Consider the following 12,453-nt stretch of genomic DNA (forward strand, 5'->3'; position numbering starts at 1 on the left):
TCTGTTTTACAGGCAATAAAATATAGTCCAAATTTTATTTTGACTGGCCCCAGACTGTAACCGATAAGTGCCTGTCATTACATAAGAATAGGTAATGTAAATTGATGATTTTAATACAATTAACTAGTTTCATAACATTAACTGGTAAGCCTATATGTGCAAGGATATATAAACATTCCTTCCATCTTTCAAGATTATTCGCTAATGTAAAGTTAATTAAATGAAACCCGATATTGGCTGAGGACATTTTAACTATTTGTAGTGGATAAGGTAAGGCCGGGTCTTTTAGGCAACACATTTCCATTTTCTGCGTAATTATCTGTAATTATCTATTCCCCTCGGTTCCTCAACAAGATTTATTTAAGATTCTTCGGCTTGCGTTCAGATTCACATTAACGTTGCAATCTTTTAAACGTATTTAAATTAAGTGGTCTTTTAATTCGCACTATTTTAAACCGCATAACAACATACGTACCACTTTGCAACCACGGCGCATTAGTTCTTTTAACATGACATGTCAAAATGTAGATCTGATTTCGAGTTGCGATACTAAAGTCTGTAGGTCTGCGGCTTACAGCCTAAAATGTACTATCGGCCTTTATATTCAGTTATCTAACAAAGATTATCCGCGCTTCAGAAGTGCTTGTTTGCGTCATTTACGTTAAGGAAATAAACGGACGAGTATCGAATCCATTATGAGCTTGGTTTTAGAAATCACGAAACATCTTCTTTTTGGGCTTTTCAGTAGCAGGAAATGAATAAATTTACATTAGAGTGCTTAAAATTCAACATTGCTTCCGGTATAGGTACGGTTTCAACGGACATAATCTCTTAAAGGCGCCTGTCGGAAGATAAAGTAGGAGTTACGAGGCCCTCATTGGGTTATCTTGATTTAAATATCGCGAAATAAAGGTCGTTCAACAAGTATATAACATGTAACTTGTTTCATCAGAAATCCGTCGCATGAACATTTAATTGTAGTTTAAAATAAAAAATCACCGTTAAGATACAAACATGTACGTACAAAGGGAAATTACTTAAAGTGGTGGAATGGTAACGCATATTTAAGTTACTTGCAGTTCAATAAGCGTGGCCTAGGGCAAACTTAATGTAGTTGCTAGCTTTCAAATAATGTAAATTAAAAACATATCAACCGAAAGCTCTGCTATTAACATAAGAAGTTCGTTGTTTCCAAAATTTCAAAAATATGTCTGCCATCTATTTTGATTGCGCAACTCATAACTATTGTATGGTAAAACACACTTCATCCTTTAGTTACATTGTAGTATTACCTGTATAGATAAGATATTACGAAGGTATTCGCCAAGGAATGCATTTGTTGGGTTGACGTCGCATCTAGCGCATGGCGATAACACGTTAGTCAAGCTATACATGGCCAGATCAGCAGAAAATGCTTGTACCGCTTCGTCCTCCGTCGAATTTAATATTTCTAAAAGTTTTAAATTCTGCACTCTGGAAAGCAGGACGTTTGTGGAAAAGGCGATGTTGTACGGGATTGCGTCACCGCATGCTGTGCGCGGCCTGTGGTTGCACCTTCGGCCATCTTCGCTCTCGTTGTCAAACAAGCCCCGCAACACCAACGAGTCGCTCAGCAGGATAATCTTCTTCCAGAGAATCTGTATGCGAACGACGGGGCCTTTTAATCTAACCCATTCCGGCCCATTAATATGAAGCCTCTTCCGGACCACGTGTGACGAGCTGAGATTGTTGGAGCCGTCCACCACGTATTTCTTGTGTGTTCTAACCGTGTCCGCTATGCCAGTTCTGTCCACTGATTTCTTACGTGCGCTTAAGGCAGTGGGTTGTTGGACACGGACGTTGTGCAATACAGATAAATTACGACACACTGAGCTTGTTATAATTATGTGTGTTTCGTTGTGACAAATGAGCCTTTCACTGGATAAGGATGGTTTTTGTTTTATAATTGGTTTACTTAACTATTAGATCGCCATTAGCGAGGCAAGTTATTGTACGCAAGAAGTCCCACAATCAATCACAGCTGTTGTATGATTATATAAATTCTATTTTTATGGCGATTTACGAATGTCTGATTTAAAAAAAAACTCTAAATATCCGTTTGTTGTATTCATGATCATCTCAAGCATGCAACGCAAATATAAATCTAACATTAAAATTATGCAATATATACAAATAACATTGTATACTAGTGGAAAAAGAAACTGTGCATTGTAAAACTTACCAGTTCTTACATAACTCCAGAAATAGCAAGATAAGAAGTAGAGGGAATTCTCAAAATGGCCAGATAACTCCTGAAAGCACACTTCGGTATCATAGTTGCATTGATATGTTTGATAACTCTGCCTAAGAACTTGTGCCTTCACAAACATCTGGTTAGCAATCTTGACATAGCTCTCATCATGCACAGTTTCTGTTTACCGGCAGTATAAAAATATCATATTAAATATACTTCCATAAAATTAAGAATGCATAAATGACAGACACCTAATTATTAAAGAGTTTGTGTGAAACTAAATGTGATGCTTTCTCAAAAGCAATGTTTTTCAAAAGGATTTTCTTGAATTTATTTTTACCGTTGTTAACACGGCTCATATAGACGACACTCTTATACCCCGTTCACATCCGCCGAAATGGAAAGAAAAGTCCAAGAGGCAATATTTGAAACGCAGATTATCCCATTTATATGACTTGATTTATCCTAGGGGGCAAATATAGACGCAAAAACCCATTAAGTAAAATGTACCCTCGTGGGCAAATTTTCACCATGTCTGCAGGTGTGTCAAATTTGACCCTCCCAATATATAAACGTCTAACACGATTTGCTCCCGGGGATATTTCGCTTTCAGTAAATATCCGACATAATTACAAAATCATAGGAAGAAAATTAAAATAAATATTCTATATTTAAACGTTTTCGAACTGTTTTGCTTAAATAACAGTGTTTACGTCGGATTTACGTATTATTATATTTTTGGGGCGTTTAGCTATTTGATATCCCCCAGACACATATATACACGTATCAAAATGAAGGGAATAACCTTTCAATACGCAATTAAATTAGAAATAAACAATTGCAAAACAAACAGGGGGATATTTACCGCAGTGGAAAATGTTGTTCATATAAACGGGGTAACGCCGGATGATCTTTGGAAACTAACATTCAGGCTTCACTGGTAAGTTAAGTAGAATGGTCATAATGAGTTTAAAGAATTTTAATTCAACAATTCAACCCTAGGTCACACCAAATGGATGTTTCGTTCGACGAATTTATCGCACCTTTTTTGTAACCGCTAATAGTTTTAACCAAAAACATTGCTTACCTTGCAAATTAAACTTTTTGTTAGCGCTGTCTTGCGAAAAGCAAGCCCAAAATATGGTACATTATGTCTGCGACAAATCCGAAACAGTAAAAAACAGGTATATAACACGTTAACTGGGTATTTCCTAAAAATCACACTTACCATTCACCCACTCCACGTTTTGAACGAAATGGAAACATATATTATTTATTGTTATTGATATAGCTTTTCACGGCCAATATGCTTCGAACAAAAACTAACTTGTGTGGCCTAAAACTAATAAAACTATAACTAATGCACTATTGTACGTCATGCACATCTTACCAAGTTTGTGAATATATCCATGGCCAACTTCTTCAATCCATTATTGGGGTTTTCGTTGCGCAAAGACGAGGAAAGGAAGTAGGAAACACAGCTTCCCGGAAGCGACGGCGTCGTCGACTCCCCGAGGAAATCCTGAAGTAATTCTCTACAACGTTTAGTCACCGGTGTATAACTGGAAAACGCCACAGAATGTTCCCGGAACACTCGTTTGTTGATAAAGTACGGCAATCTGTCGTTAGCGAACGGGCATCTCGGACTATCCTCGAACAAACCGCGCATGGACTTCAAAGAGGACAGGACGACACACTTTTTCTTCGAGGGCAATGAAAACTGCAGCACGTCTCCGTAGTTACGGGTCCAGGAGTGGAACTGGCGGGCCGTGTGGCTCAGGTCCAGGTTGGCGGACACCGGGCCGGGCGGTTTGTCCGTCACCGTGTACTTCCGCCTTCCCCACATGGCGCTTGCCTCGGTACAGTTAAGGAATAGGTGTATAGTACAGAGCCGTCTCTACTGGGTTTCGGCAGTTCAGAACTCCTTTGTCGCGGGTCATACAATGTGGTCTACCGTTTTATGTGCAATCTTATTCAATATATACAAATATAACTATATAATCACCTGTAAATGATGCGTTAATTTGTGCGAAGGCGTAGTTTTCACCTCTTTGACGCATTCGAAATTTCGATTTTATTCCTTGCCACAATAAACAACAAGGTACACTTAGTATCTTATTCATTTGGATATATTTATATACAAAACCGATAAGTCGATAAGTCATACTTTTTGAAAATTGGGCATTTATTCGTGTGTTTTCATTGTATTATACTCCATTAACCGGTCATATTGATATATTATTACAAAAGGTTTCAGCTTAACATTTTCCAAGCAAACCTATGCTGTTAAAACATAGCAAAGATTAAATATCTATGTAGCGGTATTCGGTTCAAAAATGAAATTGGCAATTTGTTAACATTTGTATGCTTGATTTATAATCACTTACAATACATTCTATTCATGAATTGTTTAATTCGTTGCAATAAAGTGTTAGATCGTAGTTTACAGTTCGTTTTCCATGTTTCTTGAATAGGCATTGTCTGTATCTGGCTAGCAAATTTGAACATGTTCCAGCCCGCTATGTGTCTAACGCCAAACCGCATTACGATTTACTGGATTTCGATAAGAAAACGAACTAAACATTGAAATGTTACGTCGTTTGATTTGAAATTGTCTCCATATGTTGCAAATCGGAATGTGTCTATTGCTTAAGTTCAAACCGCTATACGATAAAACTAGAATTTGATTACCAAATTGAAGATGAGCTTGTCAATGCTAGCTCCAAATAATCACGGAAAAGTTACTTCCCCTTACTTTGAAATTGCCATTTGTACTAAGGTGGAAATCACAGGCATCTGGCGCATTGTGTTCCTAAAATCGGTTGTTCCTTAAATCGTGCCGTTTGTCATTTTGTGATATTTCGGAATGGAATTATTTACAGAAGCATAAAATCACATAATTATTTCTGTGTGTGGTGCTTTTTACACGGGGACATATTGAAAATTGGTTTGCTGCAGTTTCCGACTACAGAAACAGACGAGAATGGGACATTGAATTTGGCTTCTTTGCCTAAAGACAATATAGCTATACCAACATATCGCATACCATTTTAAAGGGTATTGACTCGTCTTTTCATGCCACCTTTTTAAAAATGGATTGTTTCTATGTTGATTAAGCAATTTGAAGAAAACTGGACTCTACCGTGAAATCTGGTAAGTTTGAGTTACATACCTTGTTTCTTTCTTGTATATTAAAGCCATTAAATATCAGATGTGTTGTTTATATCAGTAAATGATAGTTAGACACACACTATGAGCCAGATGCCTTTGGTGGAAATGAGATTTGGACAACGGGTCGATGTCATGTTTATCTACAACTGGCCAAACGAACGTATAAGTCACCTTATTACAAACGTGAGCTATATTTTACCAACTAAGATTAGTATTGTTACTATCTTAATGTTGGCAAACAATATGCACTAAATAATGTTGTCCATATAAAGGGTCCGCATATAAACAGCCGCTTCAGAGGCATTTGACGTTGGTTTTGCTTGCTTATGTTAAGGCCAGTGTAACGCGGCACAGAGCGAATTTTCGAATTAATGTCTTACATTTTCAGTATTTGAAACAGTTTTGAAGCTACGAGTCTTCAAAATATACCAATTATATCAGCATTGAGATGTCTGTCATTTTTTTTTCTTTTGCGTTTCAGCTACAATAACCGATATTTTCATCAACTCTTTGTTTACTGCTATGAAAATTCCCTCTCAAGTGCGTCCTGTGGAAACGTTCACGGACAAGTATTTTTTTCTCTTGTTTAACATATTTTATTTTTAATGCGTCTAAAACGTCATTTTTCAGGGAAAAGACGGCGACGTGTTTTGCTGAAAAAAAAGTGCGCCTATCTTTATTTTTTTTAAAAACTGTTATTTTTTTTTAAGTATGTATATTCAAAGTGTTATTACTAATCGCATGATATCAAGAAATTGTGGCATACAATTCACGAACAAAATATAACCCAATTTTTTTTGATCGATAGAACTCTGTATTGTTACAAGCACAAGCGGATCCAGCCCCCCACCCACCCCTCCCCCACCCCCAAAAAACAAAACAATATTTTCAAGTTTCCTTTTTCATGTCAATATTGGAGAAAAAATGTAATAAAATAAGCTCAAATGCACAACCCGTACATACTTGGTACGCGGTTATTCATGGACCTTCTAAAGCCTCCTAGTTCTCTAGACTCAAGAGCGCTATTCGTTAGGCGGAAATTGAAACTTACATTCGTTACCGCAGAACACTCTTAGAGTGGTTACCATGGTATTTGTTATTTGTGACACATATTTCCGGTTGAAAAAAAGGATTATCCGGTACGCAAGGCGAGGGGATAAACGCGTGCATTCCGTACACCCTCAAGAAAGATAATAGACTTCATTGCTACTCTGATTTCGCACCATGACCAAACACAGTCACTCTCTACAGTGCAATAGGTTGACGTTTTCACCTGAAAGACTTACTAAGCAAAACAATCCCCATCCCCCGGCCCTTTCATTTATAACTTTCAAAAAGTAATGTACAAATAGTAAATGTACATGAAGTTAGCGGCCTAGCGGCCTAGCGGCCAAGCGGCGTGAAGTTAGCGGCCTAGCGGCCCAGCGGCGTGAAGTTAGCGGCCTAGCGGCGTGAAGTTAGCAGCCTGGCGGCCAAGTGGCGTGAAGTTGGCAGCCTAGCGGCCTATTTTTTCTCTATTTCAAAGCAATTGTTAATGCGTTTGTTTATTCATACATTAACATAGCGGCCTTAAATTGTTTTCTATTCAGAGCATTCTTCTATGCGTTTTCTTCTTAAACAATGATAAATTACCTGTTTTAATGAACAAATTATCAATCTGAAGTGATTATAAATATTTATTTCAAAAAAGTCGATCAAGCAGTTCAGCGGCCTAGCGGCGTGAAGTTAGCGGCCTGGCGGCCTAGTGGCCTAAAATGGTATCCTATTTCAAAGCATGTATACATACCTTTTCTTCTAAAACGATGATATATTAACTGTTTTTATGCACAAATTATCACGTTGAAGCGATTATCAACATTTTTTTTTCAAAAAAGTAGACCAAGCAGTCAGCTATTTCAAAGCATGTACACATGTAACTATATAACTATTAAAAAAAAACAAAAAAAACAAATGTTAGCATGGACGTTTGCTGACTGTTTTAGCGTAGTACTAAGTGCACTGTAAATCCAAGTGTTAAGTTTTAGAACATGATTTGAACACCCAAATGCAACAGATATTGAACGCGTCTTTCCGTTCAAAGAGTGTTCTAAACCTTAACACTACTGTTCAATAATTGAACATCATGTTCAATATTTAACACTCCCAGTGTTAAAAATTGAACACCTCAAGTGTTCTATAAATTAACACCGGACGCGTTCAAATTGCATGCAACAGATATTGAACACTTAGAACACGTTCAAAGGCAAAGTGTTCAGCTTTGGAACACATAATGTGTTCAAAATTGAAGTTTTCGTAATCTTGACAAAATTGGAAGTGTTCAAATCATAACACCATTGTTCAAATACATTTAACACCAGTGTTCAGATGGCATGGTTATAAAAGATTGACATAAAACATATAACATAAAAACAATTTTATTCAAAGGGATTGTTATAACAGTCACAAACAAACCCTAAATGATATTTCTGAAATCATCACTCAACAAACGAAAATCCACATAAATGGCAGAAAAATAATACTCAAACAATACTTTATAATTATTCACGCAGCTTGTTTTAATACATTTTACAATAAAATTGACAATTTCACTGTACATGCAACATACAGTGATACTGAAATGTTTCATTTATTAGTTAAAGGACAACAGGTTAAGCAGTCTATAATAAAGATCCAAAAAGTATATATTTTATAATATATTATATACACTGTATTTGAAAAATATATGACAATACATGACCAAATCTGCATATCCTTAGAATCAAATTTTTAGTGTCACTATGGCATTAAAAACATAATGTGAAACATTTTGTAAGATAAATGTCAACTCAAAACCAAACAGTAACAAATTATTGTTCATTTGATGCCTCAAAAATCGGTATGAACAGTTTCGAGTGATACAATTATTTCTCTGACATGGACTTAGTGACATTCATTTGAAACATTATGCAGCACAGTCCATTTTGACAACTTATGGTCGATACACAGTTCGTTGTTGACATACGAATATTGCCTTGATTTCAAATTCAAAGTTTAATAAGGCTCATGCAAATTCACATGTTTTTAAAAGATTCATGGTGAATAATTAAATGGAGATTGGGGAAAGACATTCTTTTTGCATTTGGAATATAACCTAAAACAGCTATACAAATAACCATGAATATATAGAGAGCAATCATATAGAGGATAATTGTTTGTTTCAGTGTAAGATCATAATATATTTCACCTAGTGAGCACCAAAAGTTATATTTTACGAGTGGCTTAGCGACGAGTGGTATATTCACTTTTGGTGTCCCAGCCCTGTGCATGCTGACACGTTTGTTTAGGTTTGTAGAATGGGCTAAACTTTCAAAACCTTCAGTTTGAATTATCTCAAATTGATATTTGCACTATTTTCAACATTGCCATATTGTTTATTTCACTAACTTATGTCTGAAAACCACCTGAAAGCATATAATAAATATATTCAGGGTTATTTATATATTCAGGGTTATTTTTATTGCTGTTATTAGATTATATATCGTTTATCAAAGTATTAGATGGCTTAGCATGTGTCCTGTCCTGGGCCTTGATTTTATCGAAGAGTGTTCTGATTTTCTTGCAAAAGAACTTAAATGTTTTAGATGTTTCTCTCAGAAAAAGTTCATTAACAATGAACTGTTGAAGGAAGCCCAGGAACATGGCAATAGGTCTAGTTTACAGCCAAAAGCTGTATAATATAAACCATATAGCAATCTCCATAACATTTTATGGTTAAATCGTCTCTTGTGATGTAAGCACAGTTGACATCTCCTTTTAGGATCGTTAATGTAGGGGCTGTGCCGGTTTTCGATTTCTGCAAGACATCTATTTCTGTGTTCGCTTCACACTATAAAAAATGAGGAACACTGCATATCAATTTAACGAGTATGTTTCAAAATAATCATTCAACCATAGTTGACAGCAAATTCTAGTGATCAAATTATTGCTGTTCATTCTTAAAACAGCAACAAATGCCACCAGTTATTCCAACTTGGTTTCTGCCAATGCTATAAATATATATATAAAAACATGTTGATGTATAATATGGTCAGAATTAAGACTCATTTCCTTAATTTAAGCTGTAATGTACTGAAAATTGCCATAATTACCAGGGGTTTCAAATGACTCAGCGGGTCTATTGCTGTAGGACTACCTGGATACTATCTTACAGTCCCTTCTTCATATCATATGACAGGGTGTTCAAGTCCCCGCCTACTTTTACTACTTTTACTGTATGTATTAATTGTATGCATAAAAGTATTACCTCGCACACTTGAATTGTGGGTTGGTGGCGTTTTGTGCCCTTTTTCCCCCCGGTCAAACTTCGTCTCGCTTTCAATTAGCTGCAGGGATCCAAGGACAATACTCCAGATCTCATTTCGTTTCTGGAATGATGGAAGTTGAAATAATTTCTTTATCAATAAAAACATGCATTTATTTCCTTACCAGCCTTAATATGTTTTGCAGAGACATGTGTATTAACGATGTAATAAGTCAACACTTTTGTCATTTAACCATTGAATACATTGTGAACAGACAAGACTGAGAGAATGTCCTATATATTTAATAGTTCTTTTTTACCTTTCCATCATCATCAGCATTCAATGCATCTGGACCCAAAACCGTATCCATTAGCCTTTGAGTAGCCCGCACCAAAACTTCTGTGTTTTCTACAATGTCTGCAAATTTTCCCCCAAACATCTTCTTGAACTCATACAGCACCTTAAAAAGAACTCATGTTTGAAAAGGTGTACAAAACATTTAGACGAATACTTTGATCATGAAGTTTTAAACTGCTATACGAATATTTTGCATGTTGTCTATTGTAATTTGAGAGCAGTAATTCATTTCAATACTGAAAGCACTTTATGTGTTATGGCACTAGCATTTTCACAACCAAGCAGATAAAAAGGCAAGGATGTTATAATAGACTCCCTGATGTTTTCTTTTTTAAATAAGTAATGTATTATGTAGCAATCACACTAACGATCTTGCTCAGCAGATCAGAACTACTTACATATTTTCCTTCTCCAAAACAAGGCACCGACTCAATGACACTCTTAAGGATGGTTGTATTTGTTTTCAACAGCTCACATCTGTATCTTCTAGTTTCATCTAGAGCAAGCAACTGAAAAACCAGGGTCATCCTTGTGATAACGTATTGTATGATTTTGAAATGACAGAAATGTATCAGCAATAAGACAACACATGTTTACATGTAAATCCAGACGTTATAACATCATTCATTTTCAGTAAAACGATCGAAGTCGATAATTTTATACTTTTCAATTTTATATGCAATGCAATGAGTTTTCGCGAGGAAATAAAATCAGAAGAAACATTGGATTAACTGGTGATTAAATTGCGACATGTGCAATACAAATGACACTGTTAATGCATGAGTATAAAGGGGTGCGTTTTAACCAGGCATGCAGTATCTGTTTGTTTGGAAAGTATGATTAAAAGTAAAAAATATGGTCTACAATTACCTTTCTTCTATTCCAATCTAACACGCTCTGTTACCCAGAATTCCATGAACCGGTTGCGCTATTTTTAGCTTTGGCTTTCTTTGTGATAACGGCTGGTGTGTTCAAGATTGGACGCGATTTGAACGCTGGTGTTCAAAAGTTTTAATTCAGTAAAAAGTTCGTTCAAATTACTCATTTTCAAGATCGTTTGTAAAATATGATATATTTAAATATAATTTCCATCCACTTTAAAATCACCTGAACACATTTTAAAGGCAATCTTTACGTCAAGATTTTTTTGTACACTTGAAGCGTTAAGAATTTGAATACCAAAGTGAACACCCAATACAAATTAATCAAATGTTTACACTTATTTGAACACGTGTGTGTTAAGACTTGAACACTTGTACGTTAAAATGTCTAAAATTGAACGCGTCCGGACGCGTATACCGTCCGGTTAATTTGCAGTGTGCACAGTACAGTTCTTAATTAATGCAATTGATCTACCGAACCTGATTTTTTTTTACGATGCGCGTAAATATTTATATGAAAATCTACAGAAACAATCTCAGTAGCCGAAGCTAATTTTAGCTGATTTTAAACTTCCAAGTATAAAACTGCATTGGCTAGTTTTAGAATGTCTGCGCGAAGACTAGAGTTAGAAGCCGGGAGGTGGCACAAAGCAGTTGCCATTCCACATTGTGATAGAAAATGTATTGCGTGTTATATCTTGGATGTATTTCATTTTACTCTATAATGTACGTTGCAAAAAGATTTAAGAAAGCAATATTTTAAGAAATACTATTATTTATAACAACACCAAAGGCTCGCTTACAAACAAATTTCATGAACTCGTTTAATAAAAATCTTGTATTAAATGACAACTCGTGTCAGATCCTATATAAATTATGTGTTCTGCTTCAACTAGATGTTAAAGTCGTCATTGTATTACCACGTTTTTCAAAAGGGCTCTAACCGAAGGTTTTCGGCGTGTTCAATGATCGTGCTTTTTACTTTTATTGGTTTTATTATAACTTATGTTTGTAATTCCTTAAGATGTTAATTCAGTCATTGTATTACAACCCTTTTGAAAAAAAAACCAAGAACAGACTCCCGGCAAGATAAATGATCTTGCTTTTTTATTAGTTTTGCATTTGTTGTTTAATGATAGTTATGAACATACTCAGAACCATATTTCCTACAGACCATCTTATTCTGTGTGGCATTACATTTTGTTTGTGGTGAAATGTTTCTTTGTCACCGCATTTGTTTCAGCCGTCTGAGTGTTTTCATAGTTCTCAGCATCAATCATACTGGTTCCTTAACGAATTCGTGTGTAGACTTTATCTTTTCGTGTATTTGTACTGAATGCTTGGATTGTAGTGTTAATCTCCCCATACTCAAAATAGAGCTCAAGTCTCTATACATGCACAGTTGTAAATCGTTAATCCGAAATCGTAGGGACCAAAAAAATATTTCGGAATAGCGATATTTCGGATTAACAATTTTCAGAAAATGACAGCGTTCGCGAATTATAGATGACGTGAAATACTAAGCTGTGAA

The sequence above is a fragment of the Mya arenaria genome, chromosome 4 (assembly GCF_026914265.1).
Source record: "Mya arenaria isolate MELC-2E11 chromosome 4, ASM2691426v1".
Classification (NCBI taxonomy): Eukaryota; Metazoa; Mollusca; class Bivalvia; order Myida; family Myidae; genus Mya; species Mya arenaria.